Consider the following 27,794-nt stretch of genomic DNA (forward strand, 5'->3'; position numbering starts at 1 on the left):
TCCGCATTGTGATGTACAGTAGCATGGTAATCAATAGAAGAAAAAAAAAAACGCTGCGCAGACGCTGCGGATTTTTCCGCGCGGTTTTCTTGTGGTTCAAAATATGCAGCATGTCACTTCTTTTGTGTGGTTTTCCACCTGCTCCATTCTCCAAATCCGCAGGGGAAAACCGCACAAAAACCGCAAGAAAACCGCAAAAAAACAGGAAGAAATCCGCAGGAAAAATGCAGGTCATTTGACCTGTGGATTTCCTCAATTCTGCGCGGAAAAATCCGCAGGGCAAAAAAGTCCGTCTGCACTCAGGCTATAAGTGGCATGCTAATTTTCTTAGAGGATTGGTACAATTAGGCTGAGTTCACACGTGGCGTTTTTTTCGCGTTTCCGCGGCGGTTTTAATTGCGCGATTTTGCCGCGAAAACGCGAAAAATAAGCATCCCATGCATTCCTATGGGATTCCGCAATACTGTGCTAATGCTGCGGCTTTTACCGCGGCAGAATCGCTTTGCGGTAAAAACCGCAGCATGCTCATTAATTTGCGGAATCGCGGCGATCCCGCACCCATAGGAATGCATTGTTCCGCTTACTTCCCGCATGTGGCTGTGCACACCATGCGGAAAGTAAGCAGAACAATTGCGGATGGTACCCACGGTCCGGAGGAGAGGAGACTGTCCTCCAGGCTTTGGGTACCATAGCCCTGTAAAAAAAAGAATTTAAAAATAAAAAATATTGTTATTCTCACCCTCCGGCGTCCCGCGCAGTCTTCCCGCTTCTCTTCACACTCTCGTTCCCAGTAATCCTTTGCGAAAATGCCCGCGATGGCGTCTGTTCTCGCGGGATCGCGAAGTCTCGTGGTCATTCGCGCGACGTCATCGCGAATTACCGCGAGACATCGCGATCCCGCGAGGACGGACGTCATCGCGGGCATTTTCGCAAAGGATTACTGGGAACGGATGTGCGGGACGTCGGAGGGTAAGAATAACACCATTTCTTATTTTTTTTACATTCTATCTTTTACTACTGATGTGGCATAGGCGGCCTCAGTAGTAAAAAGTTGGTCACACTCGTCAAACACTATGTTTGACGAGTGTGACCAACCTGTCAATCAGTTCTCCAAGCGATGCTACAGATCGCTTGGAAAACGCTAGCATTCTGCAAGCTAAATACGCTTGCAAAATGCTAGTTTTTCCACGGGAAAATCGCGGGAATTTAAAATGCGATTTTCCCGCGGACTGGAATTCCGGAATTCTCGCGGTAATTTCCGCGAGAGTTCCGGTACGTGTGCACTTAGCCTTATGGTGATACTATTTTAATTCCTTTTTTTCCAGCTGTTTTGCAATAAAATTAATTAAAAAAAAAGGAACATTTGTTTTCGTGTCGCCAGATCTGAACCATAACTGTTTTACTTTTCAGCATTTCAACATTCAAATTAATTTCATTGTTAATGAACGTAATGAAATGTCCCCTTTGTTCTTGTACAGAAATAATATATATAACTAATGGGGTTGTCCATGCTTGGGGCTCAAGTCTGCAGTCACTCTATGTGACTGCAGATTTGTGAATCCTCACAGCACGCACCGTGCACACTGTCAAGATTTTCCCGGCAACCACAGCGTTCGGTCACGTCATCACAATTATGTCACTTGCATACCTTCGTCCACATACTAACTAGATGTGCCCTGCCTCGCTCAATTCACTTGACAACATGCATGCAAATCACATACTTGCAGCCAAGTACGCGCTGCCGGCTCCTGGTGCCGTCACCAGAGAATCCTGACAGAGCACAGTGCACACACTATGAGGATTCTCAAGTGTGCATTTACATAGAGTGACTGCAGATTTGAACCCTAAACCTGGACAGTCCCTTTAGGTTGGGTGGTGTAGATGATGCAGGATAATTTGCAGTATCAAGCTGCAGAAAAGCGCCACACTACAGTACAAAACTCTCCTCTACACATTCAGATGGGGAAGAGAAGCGAAAAGGCAACTGTGCACCGGGGCGCCGCACAGCAAACAGTGAAGTCTGCTTACCAAGAACTGAACTCAAGGTCATTTGTGAAGAATAACAATGACCGAGGCCAATAATTATAAAAAAAATACATCTCCATTATGACAAGAGTATTATTACATTGTACAATACAATTAGGTCCCACAAACGTTTATGAATGGGAGCAACTAAAACGCAATGTCTCTAATACAGGGGTGGGCGTCTAATTTTTCCGAGGGGCCACATGAGAGACCGTGACTGTTGTGAAGGGCCGAACCAATAGACTGAAATGAATTCATTTCAATATTAATATATAATTATTAATATAATAATTATAGTTAATATTAATTATATCACTTAATATTGAGCAGAATTAAGTATGCTGACATCCCCCTATATACCGATTGAACCTGACTGCAGCCTGCATATGAGCCCCACACAGCCTCCCCATGACCAGCATATTAGCCCCACAGCCTCCCCATATCCAGCATATTAGCCCCACAGCCTCCCCATATCCAGCATATTAGCCCCTCACAGCCTCCCCATGACCAGCATATTAGCCCCACAGCCTCCCCATATCCAGCATATGAGCCCCACAGTCTCCCCATGTCCAGCATATTAGCGCCACAGCCTCCCCATGTCCAGCATATTAGCCCCACACAGCCTCCCCATATCCAGCATATGAGCCCCACAGTCTCCCCATATCCAGCATATTAGCCCCACACAGCCTCCCCAAAGCGAGCATGAGACCCCCATAGCCTCACCATGCCCATGATGAGACTTTCCGATGCCCCATGTCCACAATAAGACCCCCATAGCCTCAACATGTCGACAGTAAGATCCCCATATCCTCCTCATGCCCACAATAAAGCCCCCATAGCCTCTCCATGTCCACAGTAAGACCCACATAGCCACCTCATGTCCACAGTAAAGCCCCCATAGCCTCCCCATGTCCACAGTAAGACCCACATAGCTTCCCCACGTCCCTGATAAGACCCCCATAGCCTCCCCATGTCCACAGTAAGACCCACATAGCCACCTCATGTCCACAGTAAAGCCCCCATAGCCTCCCCATGTCCACAGTAAGACCCACATAGCTTCCCCATGTCTACAGTAAGACCCCCATAGCCTCAACATGTCGACAGTAAGATCCCCATATCCTCCTCGTGCCCACAGTAAAGACCCCATAGCCTCCCCATGTCCACAGTAAGACCCCCATAGCCTCACCATGTCCCTGATAAGACCCCCATAGCCTCCCCATGTCCATGATAAGACAACATAGCCTCCCCATATCCATAAGACCTCATAGCCTCCCCCCATGTCCAAGATGAGACCCCATTGTCTCCCCATGTGCAGCAAAACATCCCATATACATAAATAACTAAAAAAAAAAGCACCACATACTCACCTCGGTCCTGTTCTCCAGGCACTGTTTCTGTTCCTGTCTCCGCTTCTGCGATGCGCTGACTCGCCGCAGTACACAGCTGACGCGATGACATGATGTCATCGCGTCAGCTGTTTCACACGCTGATTGGCGGAGGAAGTGGACGGAGGCCCCTCCTCCCCCAATGAAGTCAGCGTGGCTATAGACAGCAGTGACAGTGAGTGTGCGGGCACCGGACTGTGGGCCACTGTTTTCAGCCCATCGGCTGTCTTGGACAGCAGGCCGGACTGGAACAGCCAGAGGGCCGGATGTGGCCGCACTTTGCCCAGGGCTGTTCCAATGTATTTTAAGGCTATTTGACAAAGTGTCGCTAGGTTTAAAAAAGTGGCAAACTGCCTGTTTGGTTCTTAAAGAAGCACTCCTTCTCCGCCCATCAAAGTTTTTATCCTCTTAATATATTGCAATCATCATATTATATAACACTGCGTACTTACAATTGCTCATTTTGCCTTTCTACTAAGTTAATTCTTCTTTTTTTCTGCTCTAGAAACATGAAGTGTCTTGTCCATGCATGAGTCATCCTACTCTTCAACTCCTGACCCAGCTGCTCCACTTCTCCCTTATGCCAGGGAATTTGCAATAAGTAGAATTGTAGTTCTAATAATGACTCATGCAGGGAAAAGAAGCTTCCTGTTTCTACATAGAGCTTAGCAGAATCCAACTAGTCGTGTTTAATCATGTGTTGTCATAAACCTAAAGGAAAAGAGAAGATTTAACTGGGTAGAAAATGAGCAATTGTAAGTACACAGTGCTATATAGTATAATGGCTGCAATATATTAAGAGGATAAAAATGTTAATGGGAGCACTACTTTAAGTAACTACTAAGGTTCCACTTACATGGACCGACCAGTGGCATGATACACTCCCCAATCGGTAAACTTTTGCAGATCGGCAGTCATTTAATGGCCTGTTTACACAGGCAGACAAAGTAAACGATGCACACTGAGTGATTTATGCTAGATGGCTCAGTGCACATAGCCCACCATAGTATTCGTGAGTAAAGTTGAGCGACTTTGGTCAGATCGGGTTTCATGAAACAAAATTTGAGTTGGATAAAACTGGTCTGACTAGGGCAAAAAAAAGTCGGAGTTTCGTCCGAAACCCGACCCCAATGCAAGTAAATGGGAAATAAAAGTCGGCATTGAGCGGATGACATTCATCCACTCAATGCCGACTTTTATTCCCCATTGACTTGCATTGGGGTCGGGTTTCGGATGAAACTCCGACTTTTTTTTGCCCTAGTCGGACCAGTTTCATCCGACTCAAATTTTGTTTCATGAAACCCGATCCGACCAAAGTCGCTCAACTCTATTCAGGAGTGCAAGTCCTGTTTACAAAGGACAATGCACTGCTGAGAACAAAGTTTTTTTGAGCTGCACAAAAGACCATTTCAAAACGCAGCCGGCAGCCTGTTTACACAGCAAGATTATCCAGAAAAGAGTTTTTAACAAAGTCACTCGCGATTATCTTGCTGTGTAAATGCAGCTTAAGTTACTAATCTAGTCACCCTGGAATATATGCGGGTGTACACAAATCTTATGGGGAATATATGAAAGAATGCATAACATTAAGAAAAATATAAAATATTGCTTGGCTATAGAAATATGTATTTTTACACCTCCACAAGGTTACGTGGAAGGAAAAGGCCAAGAGTCATTCCCTTAAAAAAAATGAAAGTGCAATGGGAATATCTTCTACAGTAATCGCAATTGAATAATTAAAGGCACACTCCAGGAAATATGACATAGGCTATCCCCCCCACCCCCACCCCCAAAAAACATAACCATAAGATAGCTGTCAACGGAATGACTGAAAGCTATCACTACGGGGCATGGCTCGGCCGAGTGCTCGTATGTTCTCTATGAGAGAGCAGTGTCCTCTCGATCATCTGTTCAAATTCAAACTTTATGTCTTTCCCAATGTCACCTTTTGGGGGGCAGTCAGGAGGCCCCATACACATTACACAGTCAGCTGATTCCCACGATATGGGGGCTTTTAGACGAACCCGGCACTCCCATTTTACGCTATCACCTTTTCAGAATTTGATTTGTCAGGATTAAATTTTGAGTTGCAAACTATATTTATTTAATAGACACAAGTAAGACCTTATGCACGCAGATATCCCACCAAGGACTACATCTGCAAGGACTCTGTATGTTCTCCCCGTATTTGTGTGGGTTTCCTCCCAGACTCCATAGACCTACAGCACTGATAGGGAATCTAGATTGCGAGCCCCAATGGCCGCATGTTGTACCTTTACCTTTGGAACAATCTATACTGTACCTCCTTCTTGGATCCCCAATTTCACCAAAGCTAGGCCAGCAATGTGTAATTGCGTCAGGGTTAATAAATAGGTTGAAAAATATTATTTCAGACAAAACAGTCATATGTAATTTGTATATAATCCCTTAGGTCGGGGTCACACTTGCGAGTGCAATGCGAGAAACTCGCGAGAGTCTCTCGCCTCAATACCCGGCACTGCCGCCGGCGGTTCGGAGCGGAGCGTTCAGCTGCCTTTGCCAAAAACTGCGCAGTGGGAGGTACAGGGTTTCACGATCTGCAGCTGAATCATCCCGGGCAGTTATTTTTCAGTCTTTCTTCACTATTTGTCAAATGTGAATGAGATGGAAGTGTTCTAGCGGTTCAGCAATACACAGATAAGTAAGAAAAAAAAACATCCTGATTTATCTTGCCACAAATACCATAAATTATATATGTTATAAGACAAGGCCAATATACAACACCCTATACAAAAGTTAGCCATGAAATAGCAGGGTACAAAAAGGAAAATACTATATTTTTACTTTTTTTTCCAATAGATTTTTATTTATTTTTACATATTTAAGCTGTAGAAGATTTACAAAAATTACTTGGATATCAAATGCTAAAAAAAGCCATTGAAAATAACTGCAGTTTTTCTAACAAATAAAAACTTACAGCTAATAATCCCTTTCATGCTAGAAAAAGCCAAACTGTGTGTGGTCACTAATCCCCAAAATACCTCCAAGCCCTGCAAAACACGAGAGCAGAACAAAAGTACATGGGAGAACAGTAAGACAAGAAAGTAATAAAGCGAGGCAAGTAGCGTGTTTATCTCTGTGGTTTAAGGGCATAATAAGTTAATATAGTAATAAAGTAATGAAAGAGTTAACGCAGAACTATGACCACTGCAGATTAATCTCTTGCAGGGTTGCCAACTTTCCCTTTTTTTCTTTTTTCGGAACTTCACTTTTTATCTTTTTTGGACAGCTTATCAAAAAAAAAAATCAGGGAGAGACACATTGGAAAACCATAATAACTCATTATGATTATGCGTTACCCATAATTATCATATGAAATCCTCAGCTGCATTCACCGTAAACTGTAAAATTATGATCATTACAGTCAACATTATGTGTATAAGTTTCTTCAGTGCCAAAAAAAGTGCCATATTTTTACGGACTGTCCTGGAATTTCTGAACTGTTGGCAACCCTGATCTCGTCTGTCTGACAGCCTGTCTCTATAATGAATGCCCATAGTGGTCACTGCCTGATACATATCTGTTCCCGTAAAAAGGATGCCTGACCTTTACAGATGGTAATCACTTGATGTTGGTGTGCAATCATTAATGTACATACTGTAAATTAAAGGGACTGTCCAGCCTGATCATACTGATGACCTACTGATGAGCTAGGTCATCAATATCAGCCTGATGAGGTTGGACACGCGGCTGCCTCATTGATCAGCCGTTTTCAGACTTTTCAATTAATTAGAAGCCCCAAGCTGCAGTTCTCGTGACGGTCATTACACATTGCGAAAGAGCAATGGCTTTCTGGCTCCATACACTATTTACATATGGCATGAATCGGGAGTTCAAAATGGCCGCCGATGGGTGGATGTGCCAGGTACTGGACCACACCTTGATATTGGTGATCTATTCATAGGACAATCCCCTCAATTTTACACTGGCAGAAAGAAAATCATGCCTAACATGCCTTAAATATTTTCAGAAATTGGCTCAATAGGCAAGAGAGTTAAAAATAATAAAAGAACAGATGTTCACCCTGAGTGATCTGTCGCAGCTCCCATTGTAGCAGTCACCCATTGTGGTAATTCACAATGTCAGTGATAGGATGAGGGGGCATTTCCAAACACTTTCTATATGAAAAGGACCAAGAAGCACAAATCAGTGAGGACCACATGAACACAGAAAACGCACCAGAAATCTAATCCACTCGAAAATCCCTTTAGGGCCAGAAGCAAACATTCATGTTTTCTGGTCCGAGAATGGACACAACACAAGTCTATGAGACTGTTGAGTATGGAACTGGACACCCATGGCTGGTCCATGCGTTGCGGTCCATACCAAAACTGCGAAACATGGATCAATTGGAATCCTAAACAGCCCATAGATATTAGATGATTAACCAAAATGAACCATTCCCACTACATCCACAAACAGTTGTCATATTGATTCTCACAACCATTTATTCCTTATATTGACTGCCAACAATAATTTATGTTATTGCACTTGGGTTTCTGTGTTACGGGGTGGAATTATCACAATTGTTTTCAGTCTTATTCTGAGGACTTTGCATATAATATAAATGTGATATTGCATGTCCTGTGCTTTCTATGGACTTTGGACAGATAAAATTAAGGAAATTCTGTTTCTAAAGAAAATTTGATATCTACTTCATGTCCAGTAATATGAAAGGATGCAAACGGATGCATCGAGGATTAGAAAAGGATCTGGAATACAAAACATAATACATAACAGATCACTAGACAAATATAATGAGAAATTAGCCACGTAAAATGCATTATAATTTATGTGTTCTTATTTAGGTTACGGACAAATCTGACGGTAACTACTCCTACAAGTATTATTGTATCTTTCCTGAATGGTCTAGCAGTTTTAAAGCTTAGGCCACAATAAAAAGCTGTTGCAGCGCAATACAATAGAATGGGGTCGCACTGCAACTCCCCACTGGTGAGGATACTACAACTGTGACAAGCAATATGTCTAACCACTGTTGGCGAATGGCGACTGTCAGGGAAGATGCTGGATGTAGCGTATATCTCTCCCAAAAAGTTAAGCTGGACGAGATATTAAAAGCTGGGTAGTACTGATTGGTGCAGCAGCTTAGGTGCTGAGCTGTTTAATTTTTGATATTTCCTGGCTGGGCTTTATTGGAGTGATGAGGAGGATTTAGTGGTGAGACTCCTCACTCCTACTCTCGGTTCAGTACGGGTAGTACTGGTTGGTGCAGCAGCGTAGGTGCTGAGCTGTTTAATTTATGATAGTTCCTGGATGGGTTTTATTGGAGTGATCAGGCGGATTTAGTGGTGGGAATTATCACTCCTACTCCCACTTCAGTACAGGTAATGCTGCTTGATGCAGTGCTGTTTTATTTATGATAATTCTGGGCCCGGTTTTATTGGAGTGATGAGGAGGATTTAGTGGTGGACTCATCACTCCCACTCTCGTTCCAGTACAAGTAGTACTGGAGGCTTAGCCAGCTCAGCTGGTACAGGTCGTCTCATTACAGATACAGAAAAGACTGAAGGAAAGCTTCACAGAGGGGGACAGACTGATAAAAAGTGTTCCCGAGGAGGATATTTACAGTGGTCAAGTGTGCTAAATGATGAGTGGCTGAAGAGCCAAGCCCCGCGTACATCCCTGGTAGCGCAAGTCAGAGGTATGGTATGTTAGTTAGCGCATAGCCAGGCAAGTCTTTGTTGTTTTGGTTTCTTTATTGTTTGTTAGATTTTAGGTGAAAATAAAGTCCAAGATTTTCTGTATATGGAGTGTGTCAGCCGATGTCACTGCCATGATGCCCTACAACGCCCTAGCGCATTGCACCAAGTCTAATTTTTTGCAACTTGCTTGTTGTGGTCACAGTATCTTCAGGGTCGCAATGTGACCTCATTCATTTGTACTGCGCTACGATGTAACAGCAGCACAGAGCAAACTTTGGCAGTGTCACCAGTGTCACATGCAAAATCACTGTGCAGCCCCAGCCTAAAAAGTTGATAAAAATAAACAATCATCACCAAAACGATCCAAAGGCAAAAATTAAGAACAAATGATTGTTTTAGCCGTCAGATTACAGAATGTCGTCATTTGAAATTAAATTGGATGTTTTTGATTTTTTTCATCCAAAAGTCAGATGAAAGATTTTTTCATTCAAAGAAACTTTATTTATCCATGAACCATTTTTCAATGCAAGAATATTCCAGGAAATGTGGAAATGTATTTGTTGCCTTGTGTCACTGGATGTGTATCACTAGGTGGAACGACTATAACTAGCAAGATGGACTAAAATGAAATGTGAATGGCTGTGTTGGCATTGTGATTGTTCAATCAGCAACATACTTGAATCTAATTTGTATGTGGGGCCTCACACACTACATTCATCAGATGCAGTTGTGCAATTTCATTGCCATGGAATTGCAGAGTCTGACGGGAAGTTGGGTCAAATTATCATCTGGAAGCATTCACTACTCCTAAGACCACCATACACATTAGATATCTATTGCCTGAATGATCGTTCAGCCAACAACTATCTCCCCAGACTCCTCCATACACAGGAGCAATCGGATCAGCTTGTGTTCACTAAGAGAGCCGCTGCCAGACATCTCTGGCAGCGGCTTAACTTCCAGAGAACAAAAGGAGCGACTGACCATCGAACATTCAACAGGACAGAACCTTCTACCCTCCCTGTCATCACATGTTGGAGAAAGGTCGAGAGACCCCCATACACATTACACTGTTGGCTGATCCAGCAGATATCCACAGGTTTGGGCGTCTTTAATGTTTAGGGACCATCTACCGTACTTATACGCTATCATTGGCTGTTGGCTGAACGGGGGAAAGTGGGTAGGCTCCATTACACATGGTTAACGCAATACGTTTGTGAAACCACTTGAATTAAAGCTGAAGGTCTGCACTTCAATCACATCTTCACGGCAAAGTTTCATATCCATTGTATAGTGTACAGAGATTTAAATTCTAAAAATGATTTCTCTATCCCAAATCTTCTAGACCCAACTGAACGGGGAAAGTCAGCACTGTTTAAACATTTCAGCTTTGAGAGCCAGCATTGCCTCATAGACCAGCAGCGCTGTCACTGTCTGTTAGCAGTAGAAAGGCAAAGGAAAAGAATCTAAGAACAAAACAAGTAAAAGAAAAAAACAGGCAATCGAAAGTAATGGCATAAATAAGAAAATGCACAGAAGTGTACAAGGCGGAGGATCCAGATGAGACGTTACCGTCTACAGGCACGGTGCACCATGGCAGCAGTTACACAGCGCATGTCTGCATGGAGCTGAAGTCACTGTCCTGCCCTTGAACTCAATGTAGATAAACTATATAGCTTCAATATAACTCCAGACAGAAGGATAATTTTTAGGTGAATGATACATTCAATGAATACTGCCCGATTCATTGTCGTCGATGCCATCTCTGCCCAATGTTAAGACCTGAAAACTGAAAAGAATCAGATCCTTTCTTTTCTAACTCCCTTTTCTGGCACTGTAGTTTTTCATTTTGATATTTTCACCTCACTCTTATTTTTACATTTCCAAAAATAAGAAGGAAAACCGATAAGTAAATGTAGCGCAGTGCGACTGGTAAACATCATGAAAACTTGGCAACGAATGCAGGTAACAAAAGATCATACAGTTCATCCACTGCCAATGTCACAGGCTGGCAACACTGGCATTAGTAACTCACAATGACAATAACTGGTAAAGGTCGAAGTCAAAGTACCAGCCACACAACAATTTCTAGCATCAGTCTGCGTATAAAAACCAGGCATACAGAAATAGGAGAGGGAATCAATGAGAAACTGCAGCAGCTGTTCCCTCCTTAAGGCCGGGGTCACACTTGCGAGTGTGATGCGAGAAACTAGCACGAGTCTCGCGTCTCAATACCCGGCACTGCCGCCGACACTCGGACAGGAGCGCTCAGCAGCATAGAAATACATGCAGCCGCACATTCCGGTCTCGAGTACCGGTGGCAGTGTCAGGTATTGAGACACGAGACTCGTGCGAGTGTCTCGCATCACACTCGCAAGTGTGACCCCGGCCTAAAGGGGTTATCCGGGACTCTGCTTATTTTTTGCTAAGGGGCTAAGATCTTACAGACAGGTAGTTGCTAACCACCTACCTGTTCTGCCTGCACTGATCTCTGACAGCTCACAGCGGTCACCGTCTGCTCATGACATTGATTTTACTGCTTCATTTGACCTCACATCAACAGAACATCTCCTCCGGTCTGCTCTGTCGACGTGATGTCACCGGAAGCTGCAGAATCTCCAGCAGGAGCAGACGGTGACCGCTTTGAGTTGTCAGAACAGGCAGGTAGTTAGCAAAATGTGCGATGTTCAGAGACTGTAGCCGTGCCGGCACGCCTTTATGACTAAAATCCAATAAAGTTAATTTTCTCCTAGATGACGCTCTTTCAGTATAGCGCCGGGCCCCTTCCTAACAATATCAACCTACAAATTAACTGTCACAATTCCATCACGCTGTGACAGCTCAGCTGTCCTCTATGGACAGGGGTATGGTGAGCTGTCAGTATTGTGAGTGACCAATCACCCAATCTGAGGCTCCAGGTGTCACCCAATCTGGGTAATTACTTGGCTATTTAGCTGCCTAGCTATTATCAGACCTTGCCAGTTGTAGCTTTAAGTTCAGTGGTGTGTTTGCTGTGTGCTTTGATATTGTGGTCTGTGTTGCTGGACCTTGGATTTGCCTTTTTGCCTACCAGTTTGTATTACCCCTTTTTGCGTATACCGACCTTGGTTTTTTGACCCAGGACTGTTCATTTGACTATCCACTTGTCTTTTCCCTTTGTCTATGACATACCCTCCTGGCATTTAACCTCTGACTCCTTGATTTTCCCGCCTAGCGGCTTGTACGTGAAGAAATGACACAATGTCACATTAACCCTATATTTGTAGGTTAATAGCATTATCTGATGTGACAGGCTCCCTTTAAGAGTGTACTGCTTCAGCCTCTAAAATCTAAATTCATTTGCAGTACTCAAGTGTTTAACGTGAAGGCAACCTATGTACTGTATCATTGCACACAACACTGAAGAACACCTTTAAAGGAACTCTCCCTCCCCCCACAAACTGCATATTTGGGTATGGAGTTCTGTAAAATGTAAATCCATTGACACCTTTATACCTTTTATCTGTTCCTGCATTCCTGTGTAATTAGCGTTTTCATTCATGTGCGAATGAGGCATTGAGTGCTTTGAGCCTGAGAGTGCACTTGCCCAGCCTCTGCCTTCAGAGGTACTTTCATAGCCCAATACCAGCCTCTTTAGCTTGATTGATGACTCACTATCTGTGTGATGTCAGGCCAAGAAACCAAACACTGAGCTATCAATCAAGAAAGAGAAGCTGGTGCAACAACCTCTGGAGACAGAAGCTCCTTATGTGCTTACCTGGAATCAGAGCACTTAACTCGCCATTTGCATATGAGTGAAAGTACTAATGACTCAGTAATGCAGCAACACATAGAAGATATAAAGGTGTCGATGGATTTACATTTCAAAGACCTGCATGACCTTATGTGCAGTTTGGAGGGGGAATAGATCTTACTGACATATTTTCTTTAAACTGGCAGATTTCTGTTTAAAATATTATCAGTCTGGGTAAAAGGCCCTTAAAGGGGTTGTTTAGTAACAATTTATGAGCTTTCTATGGAATAGGTAATCAATAAGGGATTGGTGGGTGTCTGACAAAGGACCATAACTGATATCTGTTCCAATGTACAGGGCAGAACACTGGAGCCCACTGCAATGTCTAGTGGTAGCCCCTGGGTATGGCACGTTATTTCATTCACATTCATCTGAAGTATGTGCATCTGAAAAGAAGCATGGCCAGACAATACTCAGTAAGCAGTACACCTATATGAAAAGTTAAAGCCAAAAAAAGGTCATTTAAACATTAACTTCCTACTGCAAAAAGAAAAAAAGGCTTAGCCCGTGTACAGAATGAGCACATAATCATTAGCCCTCTGCAGAAGCCCACACCGTTGTAAAAAAAGAAAAAGCGATAAAAATGCTGACTACAACTTAATCGGTGAGCCGGTATACGGGAAAGGCGACGGCAGATAAAACATTTAGCTCTTAACCATGCGGAAAGGTCACATCTTTTAGTGGAACATAATTCAAGGTTTCATCCCAGATTTTTCGCTTTGGTGCTTTTACAAATCAGCTGAACACAGACATTACAGACATTTTGTCAGGCTGCTGTTCTTGTACGGAATCGCAGGTTTTTGTGTTACAAGTATCACTTATATATTCACTGAGTTATATTTTATATGATGTAGAAAGTGGAATAATGTGGTAGATTTATTCATGCTGTCATTAAGGGAAAAGTTGGTGTTAAAGTTTACATTTTATATTTTTTGATCTTTTTTTTTTTTTTTTTTTTTAAGAAGATATAGAAACAGAAAATGACCTACGGTTTGGAAGTTTTTGTGTTAAATGTTTTTTTTTTGTACTTTCACATATTGTTGGTAATATTTTTTTTTTCCTTATCACAATTATTATTAAAAAATAAAAAATAGAAACTTTTTTTTTTTCCAGGAAATGCACATGTACATTAGCCACAATGAACAGACTCTGACGCTATATTTTGTATTGACCAATGAACAGACTCTAACCCTATCTTTTGTATCGAAGCATCTAATGAGCGAAGCGTCTAATGAGCGTGTGCAAAGATCATTGTGAAGTACGGGTGAGCAGGGTCAAGAGTGACATTACGTATTGTGATTGGTGGATTCTTTGTTATCAGCTTCTATAGCGGTGTTATCTGTCATTGCAATCCTGCCTCTGATGATAAGAAAACTGCTGTAAACTCTAAACAGCAAATTGTAAAAATTGCAAATTTAGTATTTCAAAATAAAAATAGTGAAAATAAATTCCAAAAAAGGTTAAAAATATATGAAAAATATATCTTTGTACCGTGTTAGCAAGTAGACAGAAAAATAAGCTTGCTGTTTGTTATCTTTTCAGCTATCCATCAAGGTATTAACCACTGAGGACTCTCAATTTTGACTATCGTTCTAAAAATTCTTGTAACATAAAAACCTGATTTAAATGATAGGTATCTGATCACATCTGATCACACAATCCCCTAAGTGTCTTATAGTTCGTGGTAAATGTCTGTTATACCTAAGAAATATATTGATGGACATTTGACACAGCAGTAGCAATGCCGATTCCCTGTAGTAGCCATTTTGAAAGTCAAAACTTTCATTATCGGCCCAATAATATGACATAGATCGACTGCACCTGTTTTAGGATCTTCATTAGTGCTGAGCAGACGTGCTTGGATAAGGTGTTATCTGAGCATGCTCAGGTGATAACCAAGTGTCTTTGGCATGCTCGAATATTATGATCGAGTCCTCGCGGCTGCATGCCTCCCGGCTGTTTGGCAGCTGCAGCACATGCAGCCGCAGGAACTCGAACATAATATTCGAGCACACCGAAGTCACTCAGTCAGCACACGAGCATGCATGGATAACACCTTATCCGAGCATGTTCGCTTAGCGCTAATCGTCATACACCATGATTTTTATTTACAACACAGAGATAAATTTGACGCATTGATGCAGATTTATCCACACACAAAAAAAAATATAGCTCCTGATTCATCAAGCGGTTTAAAACAGTTTTCTGGAATAAAACTCCTGGAAAGGGTGCAAAAAAATTTTTGCACACCTCGTAATTGCACAAAAATGCACTACTTTTGCCATTTTTGTGCCAGCCCAGGCCATCTTTTTGAAAAATAAGCGAAGCTCAGCCAAGAAGAGGCATGGTGGAGTGCGGCCGACAAATTCATCATAATGTGCACCAACAAACTCTAACTGGTGAACATTTCTTGAGGTGGTGCAGAAAGGTGAGCCAGATTCATTGCTCTTTCAGGGATCTTTGGTCCAGTGGGCGGTCCTACCAGTGACTGACAGCTTTCTGTGTACAAGTGTGTGCACAGAGTGAGCTGTCAGTCACTGACAGGTCCGCCCGCTGGACTGAAAATCACAGAAAGACCAGAGGATTCAATTAATAAAACAGTTTATACTGAATCTTTTCTCACAAAGCTAAATATCACTCGGCTCAGCTCCTTCTGCTCTATAACAAGGTGTCTGCAGACTGGGCTGCTGTCATGATCCAGGCTGGATCTGACAGTTTAAATGCACAAATTGAATTTTTTTTCCTTTGGCTAGGTGCCAAAATGGGTTGATTGCCCCCGGTGGCCATTAGAATTATTACACGTGGTGTCGTTCATTCTAAGTTGCCCCGGTGGTGGTTGTAACAGGTGTGAATGCTCTATAAATGAGTGTCAGGTGTATCATTCACTGTTGGTGATATTGATTGTGTGTTAGTCTTTCACAAGGAAGCCTAGGTGAAAGAAGGAGCTGAACATGAGTCCTGCGCAGCCCAGCCAGAGGGGACAAGTGGCAACTAGGTGGTCTGCAAGAAGGGCTGGCATGGCGTGGTGGAGTCACAGTTTATAGTGTTGGCAGGAAGTGCTTGCATGGCTTGGTGGAGTGACGACTATGGAGAGAGTTGCACTCAGCATGCGGGACTTGGTTGCCGAGAGCTGGACTCAAGCATGCTTGACTTTTTGGGCAGGAGCTGAACTCATCTTTGGGACTCTGTTACTGGACTTCTGCAACTGGTGGTGGACTCTGCTCCAAGGCTGCACTATGGTGAAGGATCCAGTTATGGTGATGGATCCGGGTGGAGGAGAAGATGCACACAGGTGGTTTGCTCTGTTGCTAGGAGCGTATGCAACAGAGAAAAGCTAAGTGGTGTTTCCCCTGTATTGTCATTTTCCCTCATGTGTATTTAGTGCAGTGGTGGGTTTAGTTTCCGCACCAACCAATTCCCTAGTGAGGGTTTAGGTTCAGGGCGAGCTAGGGTTTTTAGGTTCCTGTGCGTTGCCCGGTGTGGAACCGGCATAGGGAACGCTAGGAGTGCAGGGACACTGGCTCAGGGGAGTACAGGAGGTCTCCACTTCCCTATTCCCTATTGCAGGGCCCACCATTGTCAATGTTACCCAGGTTCCCCCTTTATTATTTAAATTCTCCTTACTGGAGGCGGGGTTTCCAGACTACTGTATATATAACGTGTAATACCTAAATTCGCCAGTTGGAGGCGGTGTATCCAGCTGCACGTCGTATTATTTAAATTCGCCCAACTGGAGGTGGTGTATCCAGGGTCACGTGTGTCATATGGGTTCGCCTTGCGGTACTCACTGCGTCCAGACACACGTGACCGTGACAGCTGCATTTTCATGGTGACAGGTTCCCTTTAAAGTCCTTAAATATCCTTTCTCTAGCTGCTGAAATGAACATAGATTTATGCAGCAAATGTTTGTCTGTCAAACTGACCTTAGAAAACCCACTGAAGAGACAATTAAATAAAGATTAGTAAAGTATATTTTATGAGGCCGGGATTTGACTTAGCAAGTTTTATTCATCGGCCATATGACAATATAATTCCTACCATATGCCTACGCACATGTGAGATCTAAGATTAATCATTTGATATAATTAATGAGCTACATCAACAAAAAACTGAAAAATATCTACAACCTAAAAAATCTACAACCACAAATCCTGATTCCCATTTTCAATGGAGAAAGGAGTAAAACCGCCGGGATGTCCCGATATCCGTGGCTCTACTTTCACCTTGATCAACTTTTTTCTGCGCTCCCATAAAAGTGAATGGCGGGAGCGGGGCATGCGCAGACACCTGCTCATTCATAGTCGCATAAGAAGGGGTCATGATCGATATGTCCTACGGTTCGCACAGATATTTTGTAAAATTCTAAGGATATATTATAAATGTCAGATATTGAAATATCTCTTTATTAAATTATGCCGACATTGAAGCCAATGATGAGGAGGTACCAAATTCAGAGCAGTCTACTAAAAGATCCTGCATGTAGAAACACCAACAATAAAAACTTTCCATAGTTGAGAAATAACCCTTTATTTCTTTTTCTTTAGTAGAGAAACTAAGGGTACCGTTACACTACGAAATGGATCGCTGGTGCATCGCTAAGTGGTCGCTAGTGAGCTGCCACACAGGCAGATCTCACCAGCAACATAGCAGCGGTCGGGGGTCGCTACTTACCTGTCAGACGAGGCGATCCTGACGTCCTCCCGCCCGCGTCCACGCGTCGCTCGTCGGCGCCACAGGAAGCCCAGCAGGAAGCGCCCGACGAGAAATGGTCCAGGACGTTCTCGCGCGATCAGTGATAACCAGCGGGGGAGCCGGTCGCAGGTAAGTATCAGACATAGCGATATCGCTGCTGCGTCACAAAACCAGTGACGTTTCAGCGATATTGCTAGCGATCTCGCTGTGTGTAACGGGGGCTTTAGACATGTAAAGTTATATATAGCACAAACAAACACAGTAATCAGTTCCAAGATTTAAAGCCTAATCTCGTTTTGGTATTCATACCACTGTTGCCAGCTTTCTCGAAGTTTTTCTTGATTGGGATGACTCAGTCAAATTTTTTCAAATGAATAAAGGGTTATTTCTCAACAGGACTATACTCCTACCCTCACCTCTCACCCCTCTTGCATTTGTTTCCCCGTTTCCCCTTTCCCCTCCCCTTCCTATTTTTCCTACCCCCAGTTTCCTAAAAATTTGTACCCCTTATAGAAAACAAATGTTGAATGTTATAATGCTTGTACCAACATTCTTAAATAAAGAATTTATTAAAACAAAAAAACTTTCCACAGTATTCAATACAAGTTAACGCAACATCTTAGGCAAAAGTGCCTACTGGTCATCTGAGATTTTCCCGGGTCTGATAGATATATAATATTAATAGGAACTGTCTCAATCTCGCCATCTCTACTGCTGTTAGTGTGACCCTGGAAGAGAATGATATTATTATAGTTTCCAGTGTGACAGCAAACTTTACAATGGACGTACACATGAACAGAACAATGCTGCATTGTCCTTTCATTCACACCACTTAGGTCGCTTTTTGGCCTTTTCTGGCCTGCTGACATTAGCTATGTGTTGCTGTGTACCAACTTCAGAATATCTAAAGCATGAGACAAAATTTCACATTTGAGTTATAAAATAAAAATGTGCAAGGAGTGGATTATATAAATAAACAATAGATGAAACAATATTTTAATGGAAATTTAAAAAAAAAAAAAAAACTTACTTAAAAGAAATAACATAGGAAATAGTGTTACTCTGTCTAATTAGTAACATGCAAAAAGGAGACTGCACAGCACTTTTGTGACCGTTCTAGAAAAATCCAGCTGCAGTTAATGCGGTTACTGCGGGCGGACATCGGCAGAAAAGGTCGCACAGCAGCTGCTTCCAGATGGAAGTGAAAACCTTACGATCTTACATCATCATGTTATCGCTGTATATAATGCTCTCGGTTCCTTTAATCAGATAGTTTTACCGAGTTTCCTTAAAACAAAGTTCTTTGATTTTTGGAATCTGATATTCAAATATTGACAACAAACAGGAGGTGATAAAATGTAACAAGTAAACATAATAATAATATCCGAACGGATGTAACAAAAAGCAACTACACTCCCTGACAGAAGTTCTGTCGCTTATCCATGTTACTTAAATAAAAGCTTATAACCTGACGTTAAATTCATCCATTGGTTGTATAAATTATTCTTTTGAAAGCTGAAACCCTCCGAAATGTGGTTTAGGTTAAAGAAAATAAATTGGCATCAATGCAGAAATATTGATCATTTAATGGACACAGAATGGTCAGATTTTGGCAAGACAAAAGTTTTGTCGCCTGGTCATATAATGCACCCAATCCTAGTTTACATCCTCACCTGTGCTCAGTAAATGATTGGTTAATTAGTGGGTGTGTATAAAAAGAAACCCAGCACACCAGACCTTCACTTGAGCTGCAATTTGAGCTCTGACAACATGCCAAAAATCCACCCTGCGACCAAAGCCTTGATTATCAAGAGGCTGAAGACCAGATCCACTGCAGAGGTGGCTGGCACCTTTAATGTGTCTCAGCGTCAAGTACAAAGAATTAAAAAAAGATTCAAAGAGACTGGAGATGTGACTGACAAGGCCAGGTCCGGCAGACCCCGCAAAACAACTGCTCAGGAGGAATGTTTGTTGGTTAGAAAAACCAAAGCAAGCCCCTCTTCCACTGCAGCAGAGCTCCAACAGGCCTGGTCACCTCAAGTCCCTATGTCAACTAGAACAGTTTGTAGGATTCTGTCTCGAAATGGCCTCCATGGTCAAATCAGTGCCCAGAAGCCAGCACTAAACAAAAAGCAAATAAAAAAACATGTGGCATTTGGAAAGTCCCACAGCCTGCTAAACAGATGGACGCAGGAAAAGTGGCAGAAGATGGATTTCTCTGATGAATCTTCAATAGAATTACACCTCAGCCGCCGCAAATACTGCAGGAGACCTACTGGAGCCCGTATGGATCCAAAATACACCCAGAAAACAGTTACATTTGGTGGTGGAAAGATTATGGTCTTGGGTTACATTCAGTATGGGGGTGTGTGAAACATTTGCAAGGTGGAAGGCAATATCAATAGCCTAAAATATCAAGACGTAATAGCTACCTCTTATATTCCAAATCATAAAAGGGGTCAAATTCTGCAGCAAGATGGTGCGCCATCTCATACATCCATCTCTCTACAACAAAGTTCCTCCAGGCAAAAAAAAGATCAAGGTGCTCAAGGACTGGCCAGCCCCAGTCACCAGACATGAACATCATTGAGCATTTTTGGGGTAGGATGAAATAGGAAGACAAAACCAAAGAATGTAGATGAACTCTGGGAGGCATGTAAGATTGCATTCTTTGCTATTCCTGATGACTTCATTAATAAATTCTATGAATCATTGTTGAACCGCATGGATGCAGTCCTTCAAGCTCATGGAAGTCACACAAAATATTCAATATGACTCTAATAGCACAACAACTTCATTCACCAATGTTATGCAACATATATTTGTATTTTAAGTTAATTATTTGTTTGAATATCACATTATTTTCTGTGGGCGACAAAACTTTTGTCTTGCCAAAATCTGATCATTCTGTGTCCATTAAATGATCAATATTTCTGCATCGATGCCAATTTTCTTAACCTAAATCACATTTCGGAGGGTTTCAGCTTTCAAAAGAATAATTTATACAACCAATGGATGAATTTAACGTCAGGTTATAAGCTTTTATTTAAGTAACATGGATAAGCGACAGAACTTCTGTTAGGGAGTGAATATAATTGACTATCCCACACCCACAAGGTGACCAACCGAATATTATAATTCTAGCATTAACCAACAATCCACAGGCATTTCCCACATGGGGCAATCGTTATTATGATACTAATCAAGGCATGACCATGTGTATTCTGTTATCCTGCAAACATCTCATTACATAAAGGTATCTGCTGTCACTTCAATGCCTTCTTTGCATCCTAATTAGTCATTTGTCCTATTAATGGAATTTTCTGGACTCTGGACACATTTTTGCCGTCACTCTATGTGACTGCAGATTACTATATTGTGACAATATCCAATGCGCACACTGAGGATTCCCCTCTATTTCCAGTGAGAATATGCAAGTTTGCTATTCGCACGTTTCGGTCATGTGCCAACTTGATTCTCATCTGCTTCTCTCAATAGAACAGCGAGAGAAGCAGATGAAAGTCTAGTCGTCATGTGACAGAAACGTGCAAATCGCATACCTGCGGTCATGTGACCGCCCACTTCCGCTGGGAATATAGAGCAATTGTGACAGTAAGCGCATAGAACACTGTCACAATTTGACAATCTGCATGGATGCAGAAATCTGTCCTAGAAAATCCTTTTAAGGCTATGTGCCCACGTAGCGATTTTTAAGCGTTTTTGCGGCGATTTTCGGCGCGCAAACGCAGCGAAAACATTTAAAAATCATGTACAGAATGCCCCCCATGCATTCCTATGGCATTCCGCACATGCTGTGCTAATGCTGCGGTTTTTTCCGCGGCGGAATCGCATCGTGGATAAAATCGCAGCATGCTCATTCTTTTGTGCGGAATCGCAAAGAATTGCCACGATTCCGCACCCATAGGAATGCATGAGAATCGCTTACTTCCCGCATGTGGCTATGCCCACCATGCGGGAAGTTAAGCGTCTCATGTGCGGTTGGTACCCACGGTGTGGAGGAGAGGAGACTGTCCTCCAGGCCCTGGGCACCATCCTCCTGTAAAAAAAAGAATAAAAAATACAAAAATCGGGGTATATTTACCTTCCGACGTCCCGCGCTGCATTCCCGGCCTAAGCGTTCCCAGTAATGCCTTGCGGCATGGTCCAGTGATGACGTAGTCTTGCGAGATCGCTATAGCAACGCGAGACTACGTCATCACAAGTCTCGCAAGGCATTACTGGGAACGCTTAGGCCGGGAATGCAGCGCGGGACGCCGGAAGGTAAATATACACCGATTTTTTTTATTTTTTTTAGCATTTTAACATTCTATCTTTTACTATTGATGCCGCATAGGCGGCCTCAATAGTAAAAACCTGGTCACACTTGTCAAACACTATGTTTGACGAGTGTGACCAACCTGTCAATCACTTTCCAAGCGATGCTTCAAATCGCTTGGAAAGTGCTTGAATATCGCACGCGAAAATCGCGGCAAAATCGTGATCATAATCGCGGTGAAATCGCACGGAAAAAAACGCGCGATTTCTGGGAAGGAGTCCGGTTTTTGGTGTGCGTTTTAACACGCACCGTGGGCACATAGCCTAAAACTTATAAAAGTAATAGAAGGGGTCCCTCAGAGAGTTCTTGTTTTAGAGGACTGCTGGTGCCGGTGAATTACAAGGATTAATATAAAAAAAATATATATACATTTATTTAAAATGAACTTCATTAACATACCTAGACCTTAAAATCAAAGTAATATAAAAAAAAAATACCAAAATTAACTTGCTGGCTTCTATATCCAAAGCTGGCTGACTTCAGTGATGTCGATGGACTTTATCTGAAGAAGCTACTTAAATCAACTTGCTATAAAAAATCCTCACCTCTCAGATTTGTTGCAGAATATTCTATAAAAGCTATTCAACTCCATGAACTTAAAGTGCACCTATCAGCAGTTTTGGCCGCTATAAGATGCGGCCACTGCCTTTCAGGGCTTATCTACAGCATTCTATAATGATGTAGATAAGCCCCTGGTCCGATCTGCAAGATAAGAAAAATAAATTTTATTGTACTCACCTGTAGGGTGGTCCGGTCTGATGGGTGTCGCAGGTCCGAGTCCTCCCATCTTCTTATGATCGCCACCCTCCTGCTTGCTTCATGTCTCCCCGGCATCACACTCCTGTGCAGGTGCACTTATCTGCCCTGTTGAAGGCAGAGCAAAGTACTGCAGTGCGCAGGTGCTGGGCCTCTCTGACCTTTCCTGGCACCTGCGCACTGCAGTACTTTGCTATGCCCTCAACAGGGAAGATAAGCCTGCGCAGGAGCGTGAAGCCGGGGAGACATGAAGAGGCAGGAGGGCGTCGTCGAAAGAAGATGGGTAGGCGCTGGACCCGGATCTGCGACACCAATCGGACCGGACCGCCCCCCCGGGTGAGTATAATAAAAGTTATTTTTCTTATCTTTTAGGTTAGATCGAGGGCTTATCTACAGCATTATAGAATGCTGTAGATAAGCCCTGAAAGGCAGTGGCCACATCTTATAGAAACCGCAATGCAAGTAGAATTGGTGCAAACTGATTGGCCAGTGGACAAGAGGCACGAGAGCCATCCCTTACCTGACAACATCTGCGGCTCATCTTTTAATTAGACGGCCTGTGCATGTGCATCCCACCCCAATGATGACATTGCGCCAGACTAGCTAATCAAAAGAAGAGCCACAGATACCGGCAGGCAAGATGTGGTTCTCATGGCTTCCATCCTTGGACCACGGATTACTGTCATTACTGATGAACAGGGTCGGCGAATAAATTCATACCAACTCTAAAAACTAGTCAATTTCAGCTCACATTCTGCACAACAAAATGAGATTAAGTTAAAACTCATCCACTTTGCTTGGACAGTCAAATGCTGTGGATTTTACATGAAGAAAATCTGCATCCAAGTATGCAGCATGTGAACCAATAAGTGGATGTACAGTCAGAGGATAGCTCAGCAATATAAGATCAGTAGAGGTCCGACACCATGCACGCTCACCGATCAGCTGTTATTGGTTCCAGCAAAACAAAGACCAGCGCATTTGGAGTCATGTAAAGGATAGGGCATCAATATTCTCTGAGTGGACAACCTCTTTAAAAAAAATCCAAATCTGACTGCATTCGAACCACAATCACAAATAACCAGAACTTGGGTTCTTTTTGAGACCAAAAATCCAAATAGGTTGGATTTTGTGATAGTCAAGCTGCAGTCGCAGCTGGTTGCAGGCTGCAATGCTGACAAATTTGCAATTAGTGATGTGATGTTTCAACGCAATACTACAATCCTCACGTAGCCCTCGCCTTATAGTTGGAGGTACAGAGTGACATGAGGTGCTGGTAGTCTTTCATTTTTCAAGAACAAGCAATTATGCACTGAATGATTTTAACAGATCTCTCTGCACCTGCACAACGTTTAACCTCAAAAATGTCAGAGCTGCTAAAGAAAGAGGAAACGAGGTAAACTCGTTCTATGCCAGATCAGACACTACAAATTCTACACCTAAAAGAAAAACACTAACTATGTCACAGTACAAAAAATGAGACCGGCGTGTTGTCTCTCAGTCTACTATAGAAAGTCTTGATAGTAAGTATCCTCCAAAAGGAACTCAATGAAGGTCGCCCCTGCAAACAAATTGAAGGACTTGAAGCCCCATAGCAGCCCTCCCGCATTTATACGACTATGTACATGTGGTTATAAGAAAAGGTCGTGTCCACAGACTTAAGGGCTACACAATGCAACAGCAATTCTCCGACAAGAATTGGCAGTCAAAAAACAGCCCACAGACAGTAGACATGCAAGTTGCACGTGACTCACGGTGCATGTAGAAGAACCAATTTCGGCCCATCAACGCACTATGTATGAGTGGAAATCGTCTATGCACAAGTCGTTGGGCACTTGTTTACCACCGGACAATGACGTGGACAGAGCTATCACTAATACAATCTTCCTTATACCCCTGCATAACATATACCTGCAGGACAGCCCGTTTACATAAGCCGATGTGCTGCCGATAGCAGTCTTTTTTTGCTGGCATAAACAATTCATTCATCTGCTCTTTCAATGGTTGATCACCATAAAAATTTACATGGGCCGATAATAGCGAACATTGTTCTTACAAATGCTCGTTCGCCGATTATGGAATCTACTGATGTAAATGCACCAAAAAAGTGACGTTTGTAGGAGCAAAGCTGCATGCGACTTGCTCCAAAAATATCCTGCAGGATTCTATGTGACAGTTGTGTATCAGTATGTCACAACACCGCAATACTCATGACATATGACAAGTGGTCATGTAGCCCTAGACTAATACACACAGCTCATTGATGTAGTTGCCAATAAAGAGTAAAGTCCACCATACACTTTAGACTAACATCGTCTGGATCCGCCACTATCGATGGGTTTGGTTGACAGTCTAATATGTATGGAGGCCTTAAAGAGATGATTCAAGGGGAAATTATGAATCTGACATGTCCAATTTCGGACTGCCAATCCTTTTGTTCTCCCTAAAGTTACCCACCGTAAAGTTGCCTGGCAGCAGTTCTATCGTAGAGAACACAGGAGCGCTCGGAAAAGCGAGCGCTCCTGTATGTGGGAGAGATGGCCGAGACAGCTGCTGGAGAAATGATTGACCAAACGATGGTCTATGGGGGTTTTTAGACACATAGGCATAGTGTACTACCACCAGCTTTATAGTCAAAATCATATCTATGGTGGACCATGTATGCAGCTAGTGGCCACACAATTTCAAACAAAAGTATGTAGCCCTTGCGGGTGAGCTGAATTTCAACCATATGAGGCCGCTCCCCCCCCATCGTCTCCATCTATGGCAGGCGTATCCCAACCTGTGGCTCCGAAGCCACATGTGACTCACAGGCCCCTTATGTGTGGCTCGGAGCTTTCTGCGGAAGTGAGAGCCACTCTCAACTGTATTGGCATACACTATTACATGCTGAGGGGGCACTGAAGGGATATTACTACTTTAGAAGGGTCACTCAGTTCATTATTACTTAAAAATGGGATTATTACTTTAAAAAGGGGCATTCAGGGCATTGTTAATTTCAAAGAACATATTCATCACATAGAATAACTACTTTATAATGGGGCACTTGGGCGATTATTACTTTATATGGGGACACTTGGCATAATTTTATAAAAGGGTATAAATGGCACAAGCATAAAGGAGGCTTAGGCCATTATTACTTTATGAGATGGCACTGGGGGCATTATTACTTTATGAAGGGGTATTAGAAATGCTATTACCTTACAATGGGGAACTCAGGGGGGGATTATATCTTTCAAAGAGGCACACAGGAGACTTCCACAATTTTTTTACTGTGGCTCACAACCATGTCTCAGATTTGAACGTGACTCTCAGGGTGTCAAAGGTTGGGGACCACGGATCTAAGGGATGAAAATGTAAAATTTGCAAGAACTTGCATTTCAGTATGACTTTTATTACCCTCTTGTTCACACCCTGGCTGATAGCACATATGTATACAGAGAATTAGCTGCCTGGCATCATATACACGGTAACTACTAATTGCTATTAATTATCACATTACAGGCAGAAGCTTCCTATATACCTATGGGATGAAGGGAGCCATATGTCTTCTCTCCCTGGAGACTAAACCAGTATACAGCAAATCACATCCGGTGATGGATTCCCCGTTATCACCTGAGGGAAGGAATAACGGATGATAAGAACGTGCCGTAGTGGTACACCTGATGGAGGATGCTTCAGGGATGACATGGGCCTTAACCACTTTAACAAGTCTTTTTACATATTGGCAAGGACCCTAGTGAAGATTCAGCGCTCGCGGCTGATGCAACATATCTATCAATGTCACAAGCCGATGCTTTGTCTCCCCTGAAGCTTGTTCCACAGCGTGAGACATTTATCTTCAGGTCTGAGACATTTTACAATAATCTGGGGTCTCATGGCGGGCTGGCACCTCACACCATTATGAAGTGCCTCGTGTAAGATATCAGGGGAAATATGAGGAATTTGGATACATTTCATGGTTCATCTATAGGTATGACGCCAACTGTGTGTATGGGGACAGAAATCACCATGGACCGAGGATACTCACTTTTATGGACTGGGGATTCTGACTTTTTAGGCACAGCTATGGGGTCCAGTGCAGCATAGTAACATGCCGGTAAACCATGCCAGCCTTTTTGTGCCATACAGTCCTGCAGATACCAACTCCAGTAATATAAGTGCATACATGGCAGTAGTCCTGATTTATAATGTATGGAGTCCCAGTGACACTGATAGAAAACCAGTCTGTACCAGCACACGCCACCATTGCCTCTACTGCACGCCTGCTGGGTTGAAGTCCAACCATAATAAACGTTCTATGTAGGATTATAGGGAGCCATAAGGCTGCAGCTGGCAACCAGCAGTGTGTACAGTGCCCTGTCACCCTCCGCCGGCAGCACCGGTGACAATGCGGCCCCCGAGGCCAGGAAGGGGTTAAGGTGACAGTGCGCAGCGCGTCCCTCTCACCTGAGCTGCGGGCGCTCCCCTTCCTCCTCCGCCGCCTCAGTCACAGACACGCGCTCCGGGCACAGGGCGGCATGAGGCGCAGACGCCAGCCGCCGACACATAGACACGGCCGGCCGTGTGCTCAGCTGCTTCCTGCTGGAGGTTGTGAGTGCGAGGAGCCCGGCCAGGCTGCCCGGGAGAGGAGGCGGGGAGACATTGCATAACAGCCTCCTCGCCATTTGTCATCAGCATCTTGGGGGCCATTCTCCTCGTGTCACCCTCCAGCCCCGGCAGGTGGACGTCAGACAGCAGCCTGCACATTGCACGACAGCCCTGACACTGCTGTCACAGCAGGACAAAAATCAGAAAAATATTAAAAAAAACCAGGGACTTCTATAATGCGTCCTATAGTAGATATAAAGCCAAAATAGTGGCAGGGAGTGTGCCAGCACCGGGGCATCATGCGGGTCATAGGGTGCAAAATTAGGGGCGAGTCACACGTCGCTGCGTAATCCAAGGCAGAACGTCTGAGCCCAAGTCATTATGGCATTTACGCCTTTTTTTGTCTAGGTTTTCGTGTTGTCTGTTTTTTTGGCTCCTTATTATTCTATCTTGTCTGTTTATCTATTCTTTTCCACGGTGGGGTGTTGTCTGGGGTTTCCAGATGTTTTAGGCCA

At 43.3% G+C, this 27,794-nt stretch overlaps 1 protein-coding gene across 2 annotated transcripts in view; it reads right to left on the minus strand.

Moving 5' to 3' along the window:
• The window catches only part of LRRC8D (leucine rich repeat containing 8 VRAC subunit D), a 97,286-nt gene extending 69,735 nt beyond the window's left edge, over positions 1 to 27,551 (minus strand). The window contains exons 1-2 of one of the 2 annotated variants that reach the window (XM_073571486.1): positions 27,139 to 27,551; positions 26,213 to 26,304 (exon numbers count right to left, since the gene is read on the minus strand). The gene's annotated coding sequence lies outside the window, so the exon portion shown is untranslated. The remainder of the gene's footprint in view (positions 1 to 26,212; positions 26,305 to 27,138) is intronic. The other variant, XM_073571485.1, reaches the window with a different exon arrangement.
• Between the last annotated feature and the right edge of the window lie 243 nt (positions 27,552 to 27,794).

Source organism: Dendrobates tinctorius, unplaced genomic scaffold (assembly GCF_039654945.1).
Source record: "Dendrobates tinctorius isolate UK_male_01 unplaced genomic scaffold, ASM3965494v1 ptg000029l, whole genome shotgun sequence".
Lineage (NCBI taxonomy): Eukaryota > Metazoa > Chordata > Amphibia > Anura > Dendrobatidae > Dendrobates > Dendrobates tinctorius.